General features: G+C 38.9%; 1 pseudogene across 1 annotated transcript in view; it reads right to left on the bottom strand.

Moving 5' to 3' along the window:
• Positions 1–7407: 7407 nt before the first annotated feature.
• The window catches only part of LOC147000933 (uncharacterized), a 29081-nt pseudogene continuing 21417 nt past the window's right edge, over positions 7408–15071 (bottom strand). Inside the window, exons 2-4 of the transcript XR_015045418.1 lie at positions 13939–14065; positions 13693–13753; positions 7408–12324 (exon numbers count right to left, since the gene is read on the bottom strand). The product of XR_015045418.1 is annotated as an uncharacterized LOC147000933 (transcript). The remainder of the gene's footprint in view (positions 12325–13692; positions 13754–13938; positions 14066–15071) is intronic.

The raw sequence follows: 15071 nt of genomic DNA, 5'->3' as shown, positions 1-15071 counted from the left end.
ATGTGTTTTTACTTAAATTCCTAAGAGAATGGTACATACAATCCAGTCTGTATTCAACTTCCAAAAACTTGTAGTGCACTGGCTCAATACATATTGTTAATGGGATGTTAGCAAAAGGGAATATATGTTTAAACAGTTACAATTGGATGGAAGAAAACAACATAGGGCAGGAGACATAGCTCAGCTGTGAAATGTATGTGGTTGTTTTGAAGCTCTGATTGGGAACCTGCAGGTAAACTCTAAAGGTCCTTCTCCCCAATTGCTTTTTGATCAATCAATAAAGATAACAGCAGCCTTCAGGGCCGTGGTGGCATACTCCTTCTTTAATTCCAGCACTCAGGAGGCAGAGGCAGGTGGATTTCTGAATTCCAGGCCAGCCTGGTCTACAGAGTGAGTTCCAGGACAGCTGGGCTACACAGAGAAATCCTGTCTTAAAAAAAAAAAGAGAAGAAAAGAAAGAAAGATGACAGCAGGCAATGGGTGGGTGAAAGAGGCTGGACTTTCAGGTTCCCAAAGGTAAGGAAAGAGAAGCAGAATACAGGAAAGAGATATTTGCCAAGCTTTGGAATGAGAGTCACCAGTCATGTGAGATTTCCACTGGAGTGTTCATTGGCAGCTTCCCCAGATGGGAAATTAGAAATGCAACTAAGTTCAGAGCATCTTTAGTTTGTTGAGCAAGGAGAAGGTAACTGGACAATTAAGCAGATGGTTGGCTTAAGATGTTAAGCAAGGAGAAGGTAACTAGATAACTAAGCTATCTCTAAGGAGATATAGAGTGTTGAGCCAGGAGTAAAGGAAAGGACACACTAGTTGTGAGAAGCTTGGAAAAGTCCAGCCACTGAGCCATAAGGCAGGGTAAAAATATTAATGTGTCTCTGTTTGTGTGACTTTCATCTGCTGATCCAAAGCATCCAGAGCAGGAGCTGGATGTGTGCCTGTCTGGAACTTAAGGCAAGGTAGTTAAAAGGCTACATGCTACATGAAGAACTCTTGGTGCTCCTAAAATGAGTGAACTCAATTCCCTCTACTTATAGGGATTTCACAGCTTTCCCTTGTTCCACTTTCAGGAGGTCTCAGGCCATCTCTTGTCTACTGTGAGGACTGGTCACACATGAGGTGTATATTCATGCATACAGACTAAAGACTCATAGTGTTACTAACATAAGTCACAACAAAAACAACAACTAGAAAGAAGGTCAGCACCTGTCATCCAATGACTGAGTCTAAGCAGTATTAATGCCATGCGTACATGCCATGCTGAGAAATAGGATGGTAATGTCTGTAAAATTTCAAAAACCAGGAGGTGGATAAAGCTAAGCACAAAAGCATATGCTTGACATTACACATATGAAATACACATATATTACAGGCCCATCTGTCAATAAAAAAAGGCCAGGCTAGTTGGCCCACACTTGGTCCCAACATTTGAAGTCAGAATCAATTTGATCTCTATGTTCAAGGCCTGGTTGGCATACAGGACTACTAGGTAGGACGACAGAGAAACATTATCTTCAAAAACAGAAAACACAAATAAAGTATGAAAACATTAGTTAAGTAAAATAACTTAAGACTGACTAGCTAACTATTGCTTCCACTGCATCTTAGGCAATTTAAAGACAGAGTCTATTATGGGGAAGGCATGACAGGAAAGAAGGATATTTAAAGGAAGCTACAGGATGACTTTCAATCAAAACCAAATAAACAGAAAGAAGAGGAAATGGATTAAGCCAATAGACACTCAAATCCCATCTCAATAAGGAATAGCATCTAGTAGGGCTTCTTCTACAAAAACGTCCATATTCTCATCAAGGAAGGACACCACAAAGAGACAAAAGTTTAAAGCCAACATGCTATCTGGAAGCTCTTTGATGCACCTAACTACCCACCAGGTCACAGTCATTCCATGATAACATTGCCTTGAATCTGACTTCATGGACCCTTAAAATCTGCAACAGCATATACACTGTTCCAATGTCCAAAGTCTCTTTTGATCCTCAAGGCAATCTTTGGATTGTCACATCTTCTAAATTCTGAAAACAAATTATATTTTCATAACATAAAATGGCACAGAATGCCCTTTCCCATTCCAATAGACAGGAATGAGTACAGTGGGTAGATGGAGCAAAGCAAGAAGCCAGCAGGAAAATCAGCAAGTCCTGTTGCTCTGTCTCAGACACATGTGGCTTCAATTATAAGGGGCAACTTCTCCTAGTTCTGTTGGGTTTGTTACTTCTCCTCTCTATATGCAGCTCTCCATAGCAGATGTCTCGTCCCTTATGTATCTCAACATCCTGAGTTCAGTGGTGCACACCTTTAATACCAGCACTTGGGTGGCAGAGGCAGGCATATTTCTGAGTTCGAGGCCAGCCTGGTCTACAAAGTGAGTTCCAGGACAGCCAGAGCTATACAGAGAAACGCTGTCTCAAAAAACCAAACCAAACCAAACCAAACCAAACCAAACCAAACCAAAACCAAAACAAACAAACAAAAAACCAAAACCAAACAAACAAACAAAAAAACTATCCTGAGTTCAGATAATGCAACTAAGTATTCATCCTCATAGCTTCAAGCAATGAACTTACCCATTTTTTTGACATTGGGGGTCTGATGCTTAGGAAGACAAAACCTGGAACAATGTTGAACTGAAAGCAGAGATCAAGCATCCTTGACCTAAGATTTTTCATCATTCTTGTTTCCAGAACTCACAAGACATAAGTGGTTATACTGAGTTTGGCTTCTAAACTGGGATTGACGCCACTGGAGGTGAACCACAGTTGTAGCAGGTTTTTCATGAAGTTATTTACTGGGACTAGGAATCATTTGACTACTCCCACCATTAATTAGAGACTTAGCAGGAAAGAGTGTTATTCTCATGGCACATTTTAAGATTTCCAGTCCATTGAAAGACCACCTTTCCTTCCTTCCTTTCTTTCTTCCTTTCTTTCCTTCCTTCTTTCCTTCCTTCCTTCCTTCTTCCTTCCTTCCTTCCTTCCCTTTTTTTTTGAGACAGGGTGTGCCTTTGTAGCCTTGGGTGTCCCAAACTCAGAAATCTACCTGCCTCTGCCTCCCAAGTGGGATTAAAGGCGTGTGCTATCACTGCCTAGCAAAAGACCTTTTCTTTAATGGTGATTTAAAAAAATGTTCTTGCATTTCAATTTATGTATTTCTTTCACCACTTGATGGTCATCTCAAACTACCTGACATTCTTCTATATACCCAACAAATTTGCTTTTGTTTCTAACCCACATGTTGAGTTATTTCACTTTTTTGTGAATGAGTTTTTAGTAATAACTGTCATAAAGATTTATTATTCAATCTAGGAAGTCAGCCCCTTAACTTTTAATCCTACCTTAGTCAATATCCCAGAGCATAGTCAAAATGAGAAGGTTTTAAGTCCAAAATATCACACGAATGACCTGTAGCTCAATTTTTCATGGAGTCTCTTTCCCACTGAAAACTTATGGCATTGTTTTACTTTGTATGCATTACTCGTAACAGGCCAATCTTCTGGGTTCTATGAGGACAGACAATTAAGATAAATATAGATCTCAATGTCTTTGCCATTTAAAGATCCTATATTTTCAACCTAAATGGAAATGACAACATTTCTAGGTTCTGTCAAGCAGCAAATTCATGTTTTACTTAGCATTTTATTTTTCTGACTAGCAAGCTAGATCTGTTGTGATGAAATCCTAAAACCAAGTGTTTCAATGAACAAGGAATTTTATGTGGCTGATTCTTACAAAGGTGGTTCCCTTGATCTTCCTGCCTGTCACTGTACCAATACCAGGCAGTTTCATTACAGCTTGAGGTCAGGGATGGTGATTCTTCCAGTAGTTCTTTATTGTTGAGAATAGTTTTCAGGAGCCTGAGTTTATTGTTATTCCAAATGAATTTCAAGTTGCTTTTTTACTCTATGAAGAATTGAGTAGGAATTTTGAAAGGGGCGGTATTGAATCTGTATATTACTTTTACAAAGATGGCCATTTTTACTTTATTAATCTTGCCAATCCACAAGTATGGGGGATCTTTGCATTTTCTGAGGTTTTCTTCGATTTCTTTCTTCAGAGACTTGAAAGTTTTACAAATCTTTCACTTGCTAAGCTAGTGTTACACCAAGGTATTTTATATTATTTGTGACTACTGTGAAGGGTGTCATTTCCCTAATTCCTATCCCAGCCTGTGTATCCTTTGAGTAGGGGAAGGCTACTGATTTAAGTTAGTTTTATATCCAACCACTTTGCTAAAGTTGGTTAGTCTATGATTCTCTAGAAAAATGAAATTTATAAATTAATGCCAAAAATAGACTTTGGGGGAAGATATATAACACATAGGTTTATTGACATTGAAAAAAGAACAGGCACTCCTTGGCAGAGGCCATGGTATTAACAAAATACTTTTTGATCTTGGCCGTATGTGGATTGGTAGTTGCTGAGTCCTGTAACCTGACACACACAGCTGCAGCCAATGAATGGCCTGTGTCTCAAAAATCTAAGCTGACTAACTATGTCAATGAGGACTGCACATATCCACATCCTAACCCTAACCCTGATCAACCTAAACACTTCAAATTGTACATCCACCAGTCTTGTGTGTTTATATTACAATGTACAAATTAACATAGGCTAGTAAATTACAAAGTCACCTTACCTGTGAAAATCAGGTCCTCCTTCATATTGGTGAGAAGCTGAGTGCCTTTATCTTGAGTTAGTCTATGATCTAGCTACTGCCTACCCTCTTTCACTCTGCACTGTAAACAGGACTCTGTTCCTCCTACTCTGGTCTGAGTCCAGAAGCCATGCTCCAATTGCAAACCCGTTCCCTGTTACTGCAATGGACAGGTCATTACATGACTCAAATGGGTAATTTTAAAACTGTTGTTGTGCTAGTACTCTTTAACTTAAGAATTTAGAAACTTTAATCAAGAGGAAACCAAGGCCATTGTCCTGGGAAGCAAAAGACTGGGATCAGGGCCCTGGGAGGCAATATACCTCCTGTCAGAAATATGTTCCTAAAAGGCTGAAAATACAGCTGTTCTAGACTTAATATGCCTTGTGAGGGAGGGGAATATGCAATACACAATGCAAAGATTAATTAAGAAAAAAAAATATCTCCCCTTCATCCTGTCCTTTCTGCAGGGACAGAGTACCAGCTAGTCTGCTCTCCTGAAGGCAACATATCCTGAGGCATCCCAGGAGATCTGTTTCACTTAAGTCTTTGACACCACATCCAGAGACATCCCAGGAGATCCAAAGCACTCAGGCTAACTGACACTACAGCCTGAGGCATCCCAGGGGATCTGCTACACACAGGGCAACTGAGCAACTGATAGCCAACTTGTGTGATCCCCTGAATACACAACAGCTGGAAGGGATCTCAGGGGTTCCTCTCTACAAAGGGCAACTGGGCACCACCATCTGAAGACCTCCTGGGGGCTCTATAGCATGCAGGGCAACTGACCCAACAGACTGAAAGCCTCCCTGGAGGTCTGCTGTACACAGGGAAACAGAAACCACAGGCTACTGGCCACCCTGGAGAACAGCTTCACACAGGACAACAGTGGGACTGCTCCTCTGAAGACCCAATAGTCTGAAGTCCTCTCAGGAGATCTAGTGCAGCCAGGGCAACAGATCAAGAGCTTCTCTGTCCCTCTGAAGATGCCCTATCCCAGTTGGAACATCCCACAGTAGGTCTGCTACAGCAAGGGCCTCAGGCCTATCAGGAGACTTGAAGAAACCCTTGGACAAAAGAAGCAGACTGCAGACAGAGTCACCCAGACCAGCAAACACCAGGGATAACCAGATGGAGAAAGGCAAGCAAAAGATCATAAGAAACAGAAGCCAATAAAAGTGGACACCATCAGAACCCAATTCTCCCAAAACAAGCCCTGAATACACCAACACACCTGAAAATTAGGAAGCTAACCTAAAATCCTATCTCATGAACAAAATAGATTTCTTTAAGGAGAATAAAAATAACTCACTGAAAGAAATTCAGGAAAACACAGGTAAACAGGAAAGAGCCCTTAAAGAGGAAATAATAAATCCCTTAAAGAAATACAGAAAAACACAACCATACAGGTGAAGGGATTGCATAAAGTGGTCCAAGAAAAAAATTAGAAGGAGAAACAATAAAGAAAACACAAATAGAGGCAAACCTGGAAATAGAAAACCTCAAGCATTGCTACAGAGCAATAGTGATAAAAACTGCATGGTATTGGTACAGAAACAGACATGTTGATCAATGGAGTAGATTTGAAGACAAAGGAAATAAATTCACACACTTACTGACACTTGATCTTTGACAAAGATGCCAAAAATAAACAACGGAATAAGAAAGAATGTTCCATAAATGGTGCTGGTCTAACTGGCTATCTGTTTTTAAAAAATGAAAATAGATCCATATTTGTCACCTTGTACAAAGCTCAAGTCCATGTGGATCAAGGACTTCCACGTAAAACCAGATACACTGAATCTAAGAGATGAGAAAGTGGGAAAGAGCCATGAACTCAGTGTCACAGGGGGGAATTTCCTAAACAGAACTCCAATGGCTCATGCTCTAAGATCAAGAATTGATAAATGGTACCTCATAAAACTGGAAAGCTTCTGTAAGGCAAAGGAAATAGTCGAAAAGACAAATCAGATATCTACTAATTGAGAAATAATCTTCACTAACCCCACATCTGATAGAGGGCTAATATCTAAAATATATAACGAACTGAAGGAGATAATTACCTTAAAACCAAACAACCCAATCAAAATATGGGGTATAGAACTAAACTGAGAATTCACAACTGAGGAATCTAGAATGGCTGAGAAACACATAAAGAAAGGTTCAAAGTCCTTAGTGATTAGAGAAATGCAAATCAAAAGGAACCTGAGATTTTACCCTAACCAGTCAGAATGGCTAAGATCAAAACCTCAGGTGACAACACATGTTGGAAAGGATATGGATAAAGAGGAACATTCCTCCATTGCTGGTGAGATGGCAAACTGGTACAACAACTCTGAAAATCAATCTGGAGTTCCTCAGAAAATTGGAAATCGATCTACCTGAAGACCCAGCTATAACACTCTTGGGAATATAGCCAAAAGATGCCCCCAACCATGCCACAGAGGAACATGTTCCACCATGTTCATAGCTGCCTTATTTGTGATAGCCAGAAGCTGGAAACAACCTAGATGTCTCCCGACAGAAGAATGGATAGAGAAAATGTGGTTCATTTACACAATGGAATACTACTCAGCTATTAAGAATGAGGACATCCAAGCCAGGCGTGGTGGCACACACCTTTAATCCCAGCACTCGGGAGGCAGAGGCAGGCAGATTTCTGAGTTCAAGGCCAGCCTGGTCTACAGAGTGAGTTCCAGGACAGCCACGGCTACACAGAGAAACCCTGTCTCAAAAAAAAAAAAAAAAAAAAAAAAAGAATGGGGCTAGCAAGCTGGTTCAGAGGAAGGCAATGGACGCATCAATGCAGGACAAGAAAGAGGTACATTCCAACCAGCCAGACTGTCTATCTCATGGCAAAGACTTCAGTGTGGAGAATTCCAGTTTTTTGAGGTATAATTTTTAAATTTTATTTTATAAGTAGTTTAATTTTATTTTGCATGCATGTGTCTGGGCTCTGTATACTCTGAGACCAGAAGGCAACAGCAAATACTTCGCAATAATAATAGTTAGCAATCAGGTAGTTTCGGAAATGGGACTCCTGTCTACTGCAACAATATCAAGTTTATGTTTAGTGCTAGGCTGTCTATCTGGCAAGGTGCTTATTTAAATTGTACTTTTGTACATATTAAGTAAAAATATTGCATTATTTTCTGCTTCATTTTCTATTCTTTATCCATTCCCAAATGTGTTCCAATATCTTCTTTGTTAAGGATGAAAAATAATTCACAAATACATGAAGAAAACCTGCTGGGTGCATTTAAAATATGACTATAATTGTTTTTTCAGGGATGAATAATTTGCATTGGATATGCCATTAGGAAGCTCATCACAGCCTGAGAATTTTTTTCACTTCTGGGAGAATCTGATCCCGAAGTGACCTAGGATATCTTGCACAAAAAACATGAAGAATAAAACTTACAGTGGTAAGCATCTCAGATAACATTTACTGATGTCATGACCCCCAACTTCTGGATCTGCAGGGAAGATTATGGCTACTGCCCTGAGACAATCATAGTCTGCCTTGGCTCTCTGGACCGTGCAACACACCCTGTTGACCACTTTTAACTTGGATGACTGTGAAATCCTGGTGTCCTCACTCTGTAAGCACCATGAATATAGGCATGTGCAACCATACCTGGTTTAGGTGGCTTCCACTTCAATTACTAATGCATTAGAATTACAGCATGTGTAAGATGAACAGTTCCAATTAAGTAGATTCAGAAGTCACTTAACTCTGTGACCCTCAGTTTTACCATCTGTAGAATAAAAATAGAAGTCTATCCTAGTATTGGTGAATTATAACAGATGCCATCCTAAACCAAAATAATATTGTTCTTAGTTTGCAGAGAGTGGCTTTTAGGCAGGAAATCTACATATGATGGGAGACTTATGTTAATAGTGTTAAGACTAGGGACTGTGTCCTAACTGCTCTAACCAGCTAGGCTGAACCACTCAGCCTCATTAAGCCAACAACAAAAAAAAGTGTTATCTGGCACCATGCCCATCTATGTGTGAGACATGTAGTTGATTCCTGACTACTCTAAATTATTAAATTTCTATGAGATAGATGAATAGGATGCTTTGGGTGTATACCTAAGGTATTGTTGTTCTTTCTATTTTCATGTAAGAAGCATTTTAATTTTAATATGACTAAAGCGTGTTGACAAAACAGGAACCTCTGAGTATATATCTTCTATCTTTGGACTTGTACTCAGAAGGCTGGCACATAACTATCAAGAGTAAAAGGATAAGCCGGGCGTGGTGGCACACGCCTTTAATCCCAGCACTTGGGAGGCTGAGGCAGGTAGCTTTCTAAGTTCGAGGCCAGCCTGTCTACAAAGTGAGGTCCAGAACAGCCAGGGCTATACAGAGAAACCCTGTCTGGAACAACCAAAAAAAAAAAAAAAAAAAGAAGAAGAAGAAGAAGAGTAAAGGAAAACCCTGACTAATGACTGACACCAAAGCTAGGATGCACAACAACCAACTCTCAGTGGAATTTGCGAGAAAATGAAACACAAAGCAGCGCCCACCACGCTTTCACCAGCAACCTTTCTGGAAATGTATGATCTCACTGCCCTCATATTTAAATAAACAATGGACCACTTAGAAGATGAGTATCCAGTTCATTTCATTGCAGTAGAAGAGTAACTATCAACAAGAAAGTGGGATTAAAGCTGAACAGAAATCACAGAAGGAAGTCAAGGACTGCATAATAAACATCTGTAAATGGATTTGAAAGACATAGAAGCCGGGCATGGTGGCGCACGCCTTTAATCCCAGCACTCGGGAGGCAGAGGCAGGCGGATTTCTGAGTTCGAGGCCAGCCTGGTCTACAAAGTGAGTTCCAGGACAGCCAGGACTATACAGAGAAACCCTGTCTCGAAAAAACAAAAAAAAAAAACCAAAAAAAAACCAAAAAAAAACAAAAAAACAAAGAAAGACATAGAAAAAACTTTAATATGTATTCCAAATGTTTGAAAATAAATCCACCACCACAGTTGGTGATCTCTACTACTACACTCGAGGGACCATGGGAAATAATTTCCTTCCTTCAAGGCTCTGATGAGGAAGAGAAGAAACAGGATGTTGTCCCTGATATGGAAAACATCTGTGATGTTACAGGCTATAACAAGGTCATCAACACAGATAGGGTTTTCTCTTGTATAAGATTCTTTTCTATTTCCTGACATCATGATGATATAAAACACTTTAATTATTTAGATGGCTAGAGACATGGCCAAGTAATTAAGAAAATTTCATTCCCAGGGACAAAGTCAGGTTTGGACATCTTGGTGTATCTTCTGCTATAAGAAGATACAACAACTTAATAATCTTGGAAATCAGCATAGACATGCACATACTTACCCAAAGATGCAGACAAACCCCATAAATAAAATTAAACAAAGTTGGCCAGCAAAGAAAATTTCATTCATGATGTTATTCTTGTATAAACATTGACTACTCAAACCCAGGGTTTGTGGCATCTAAGGCTTATCCAGAGTTTTTCTTCATCATGAGTTGGCTTATATAACAAAAAGCAAGCATAGAGGATTGATGGCAGAGAAATCAATACTTCTCAGTTAGTAGTGTCATTTGGGGAGATGTAGGAAATATCTGCCTGCTGGAGAAAATATGTCACTGAGGTTGAATTTCAGAGTTTACTTCCTCAAATCATGTCTAGTCCTAACACATTCTCTCTCTCCTCCTCCTCCTCCTCCCTCTCTCTCTCTCTCTCTCTCTCTCTTGGTTTCATTGAGACAGGGTTTCTCTGTGACATGCAAACTTTAGCCGACCCAGTACTTGCTAAAGGTTTTACTCTCACATACAGATACTGTGATGTACAAAATGTTTCCACAGTGGCTCCATTTACAGGGTTACCCTGCAGCATGGATTTTTCTCAAGAAAAAAAAAAAAAAAAAAAAAAACAACTGGTCCACACACAAGCTTTACCACGTTCCTTATTTTTATGAGATTTCTTACAAGTCTGTGTTAATTTATACATGATGTGGTTTGTGGTAAGTCTGTGGTAATTTATACATGATAAGATCAATGTCAGCTGCAAAGGCCTTACCACATTATTCACACACAGTTTCTCTCTTCAGTGTCTTCTTTTATATATTCTGAGATGTATCATGTGCTCTTTTAGGTTTTCAAAGATAACTGTGATATGCTAAGGTTTACCACATTGTGTATATTTATACGGTCTCTGTTTGTATCTCTCTGTCTTTCTCTCTCTCCAGTATGTGCTCCTTCCTGCATTAGGAGATAACTGCCTGGCATAGATTTTTCCACATTCCTTATACTCAGAAGGATTCAGGCCCCTACAAATATGTTCATGACGATTAAGACTATGATCACATTCATAGTCTTTCTCTTCAGTACGTTCACTTATACATTCAGAAACGATGGCGTTGTAAAAAATGTGCTCACAATCCAATTCCTTCGTAGCTTTTTTCTCCAGTGTGGATTCTTTTATTCGTTTGAAGATGAAAATGTTTTGAAAAGGTTTACACACACTGAATACACTTGTAAGGTTTCTCTCTAGTATGTCTTCTCTTATGAATTTGTAGATTATAATGCTGGGAAAAGGCTTTATCACATTGATTACATATGTAGGGTTTTTCTCCAGTATGTGTTTTTCTATGAATGTGGAGATTACTGTATTGGGAAAAGGCTTTATCACATTCATTACATTTGAAGGGTTTCTCTCAGGTATGTGCTCTTCTATGAGTTTGAAGAGTACTGTGTTGTGAAAAGGTTTTATCACATTGATTACATTTGTAGGGTTTCTCATCGGCATGTGTTCTTCTATGAATGTAGAGATGACAGTATTGGGAAAAGGCTTTATCACATTGATTACATTTGTAGGGTTTTTCTCCAGTATGTATCCTTATATGTTTTTGGAGACTACATTTCTCAGAAAAGGCTTTGGCACATTAATTACATTTGTAGGGTTTCTCTCCAGTATGTATCCTTATATGTTTTTGGAGAATATATTTCTCAGAAAAGGCTTTATCACATTGATTACATTTGTAGGGTTTCTCTCCAGTATGTATCCTTATATGTTTTTGGAGATTACATTTCACAGAAAAGGCTTTATCACATTGATTACATTTGAAGGGTTTCTCTCCGGTATGTGTTCTTCTATGAGTTTGAAGAGTAAAGTATTGAGAAAAGGCTTTATCACATTGATTGCATTTGTAGGGTTTCTCTCCAGTATGTATCCTTATATGTTTTTGGAGATGCCATTTCTCAGAAAAGGCTTTATCACATTGATTACATTTGTAGGGTTTCTTTCTAGTATGTGTTCTTCTATGACTTTGAAGATGATTATGTTGTGAAAAGGATTTATCACACTGATTACATTTGTAGGGTTTCTTTCCAGTATGAAATCTTTCATGCCTTTTGGGTATTGCAAATCCTTTACTGAATTGATTACATTCATAGGGTGTCTGTCTAGTTTGTGTTCTTTTCTGTACTTGGAGACTTGTGTACGGTAAAAAGTCTTCGACACAGTGAATAACTTCAGAGGGGATCTTTTCTGTATGAATCCTTTCATGCCTTTGGGCATGACTGTGAGCATGTAAAGCAAAGGCTTTACCAGGTTGAGTATATTCAGAGGGTTTCTCTGCACTATGACTTCTTTCACACCTGAGAAGAGAATTGGCACATGTGAAAGCTTTACCCCACGGATGAATACTTTCTTTTTGTTTTTCTGTTTGTTTGTTTGTTTGTTTACTTATTATATGTAAGTACACTGTAGCTGTCCTGTCTTCTGACACTCCAGAAGAGGGAGTCAGATCTCATTAGGGATGGTTGTAAGCCACCGTGTGGTTGCTGAGATTTGAACTCAGGACCTTCAGAAGGGCAGTTGGGGCTCTTAACTGCTGAGCCATCACTGAAGTCCCAGAATACTTTCATCTCTAGGATTTAATGTTACTCTTTGTCTAAATGTAAAGAGGCATCAGACCTTTTATCCCTTTGCTTACATTCATGCTGTTCCCCTTCATTATGGGTTGTTTCTCATGGTTAGAGACACATGAGAAGGTATGAACATTGATTACAAGGCTCAGTTTTAGGTTTTCTTTTTCTATAAAATGTTCTTCCCGTACTTGAAGAAAAGTGGAGGAATTCAGAGCTTTAACGCACTAAGTGTATTCCAAATTTTACTGTACGGTGGCTCATAGTATATTTGCAAAGTGAACCAGGAGAAATAGGAGCATTTCCACATCCCTAGGACTCAAGAGAATTTTCTCCAGAATGACGTTGCTGATGTATTGCCAATAAACTTGGAAATGTAATTAACTGTTAACTTGTATTATGTTCAAAAAGTCTACTCTATAACTGCAACCTACTATATATCTTCTAATAGATACAGGAGACAAAAGATAAGATCGAGAGAAAGAAAGACAGACATGGTTTTTTGGAATATCTGTTTGGTATACATGGTGTGTATCCATTATAAAATATTATATACTTATGAAAGGAAGTCCAATACATAAAATGTTGAATTTTGCATTCACGAGGTTTGACTCATTGTTCTCACAGACATGTGAAATATGGATTTAGGTTACTACAAAAACCTCCTCCTCACCTCCCAAATGCTGCCCTTCTAACTAAACTTAGCACTGACAGTGCTAAAAAATGAGTACAACCAGCTTAAATATAGACTATTTGCTTCTTAGAAGCTTTTGGACACATACTTATCAACTATTCAATTTGTGTAGCTTTTCCAAAGTAAGCAGAAACAGACTGGCAGTTGTACTATGGAGCATCAATAGGGCTATGTTTCAAATGGGGATACACACGAAGGCATTGTTTCCTTGTCCTCTTTCTTAAAGGAACGTCTTGCAAAAAATCAGATAGAGGACATTAAAGGCGATGGTTTTGTTGGGATGTAACAATCATCAATACACTTAAAGCTGTGCTAATTTACACTGCTCCTTTTCTTATCAGTTTTCAGCACATATTAACATATCTTTAGAGACAGATTTGTATGAGCTTGCACATGAAAATTACCTTCTGTGTCTTCCAGAACTTTGACAATGTTCTTCAATATTTTGGGCTTCCCAACTAAAGCCTAAAACAGAAAATGTATGCCTTGAAATTTAGCAAAATGTAAGTTACTATCTTCAATGAACCTTTTAGTCATTCATGATTTATTCACCAAATCCTTCCTTCATTTTTATTGAAACTACAGAAGTGCACCAAAAGAAAAATTGTTTTCTTGAATTTTAAATCAGGAAAGGGAATTCACAGTCTTACCTATAGCATTGAGGTTCCTGTAGGTTTCCAGCATGACATCTTTGTAGAGCTTCTTCTGAGAAGGATTCAGCAAAGCCCACTCCTCTTGAGTGAAGTTCACATGCACGTCCTCATAAGTCACTGCATTCTAGAGCATCCCATAAACGTGTACAAAAGAAAGCACAATAGGAACAACATCGGGCATCTATTCTTCATAGGCAATGTATTCATATAATTCTGGGGCCTGTCCCACTTATTTACTCACACCCAAGTTCTACCGAAACTACCAAGTCATATCAGAAGGAAACTTAATAATAAGGTTCACCCTTGTCATTTCTTTTTTTCTTTTTTTAAGAGTTATGTATTTCATATATGTGAGTACACTGTTGCTATTTTCAGACTCCCACATGAGGGCATTGGATCCCTATTACAGTTGGTTGTGAGCCACCATGTGGTTGCTGGGAATTAAACGCAGGACCACTGCATGAACAATCATTTTCTTAAGTGCTAAGGCATCTCTCTAGCCCTGTCACCCCTGTCATTTCTCAGCCCTTTGAAGAGGATGTAGCCTTTTGTAAAAATGTCAGTTACACATATAAAGAGAAAAGCTCTACAAGAGCAATAGTGTTTGGCACACACCAAAGAAATTGTATTAATATTAACAATTACTACATATAAAAATCAATAAGCATGCTGGGTCTACTGGTTTATGCATTTAACAATGCAGTCAGAGCCACCAGGCATGGTGGCACATGCTTTTAATCTCAGCACTTGGGTGGCAGAGGCAGGTGAATTTCTGAGTTAGAGGCAAGCCTGGTCTACAGAGTGATTTCCAGGACAGCCAGGGCTACACAGAGAAACCCTGTCTCGAAAAACCAAAAAAAAAAAAAAAAAAAAATAGAGTCCATAGCTAAACAAAGAATTCTCAACTGAGGAATATTCAGTGGATGAGAAGCACCTAAAAAATAGTCAACATCCTTAGTCATCATGGAAATGCAAATCAACACAACCCTGAGATTCCACCTCACACCAGTCAGAACGGCTAAGATCAAAATTTGAAGTGACAGCAGATGTTGGTGAGGATTTGGCAAAAGAGGAATACTCCTCCATTGTTGGTGGGATTGCAAGCTGGTACAACCACTCTGGAAATCAGT

This window comes from Mus caroli, unplaced genomic scaffold (genome assembly GCF_978045245.1).
Source record: "Mus caroli unplaced genomic scaffold, Mus_caroli_1 scaffold_15, whole genome shotgun sequence".
Taxonomy (NCBI): Eukaryota; Metazoa; Chordata; class Mammalia; order Rodentia; family Muridae; genus Mus; species Mus caroli.
The sequence above is the reverse complement of the archived record's forward strand: the minus strand, read 5'-3'. Positions and strand labels throughout refer to the sequence as shown.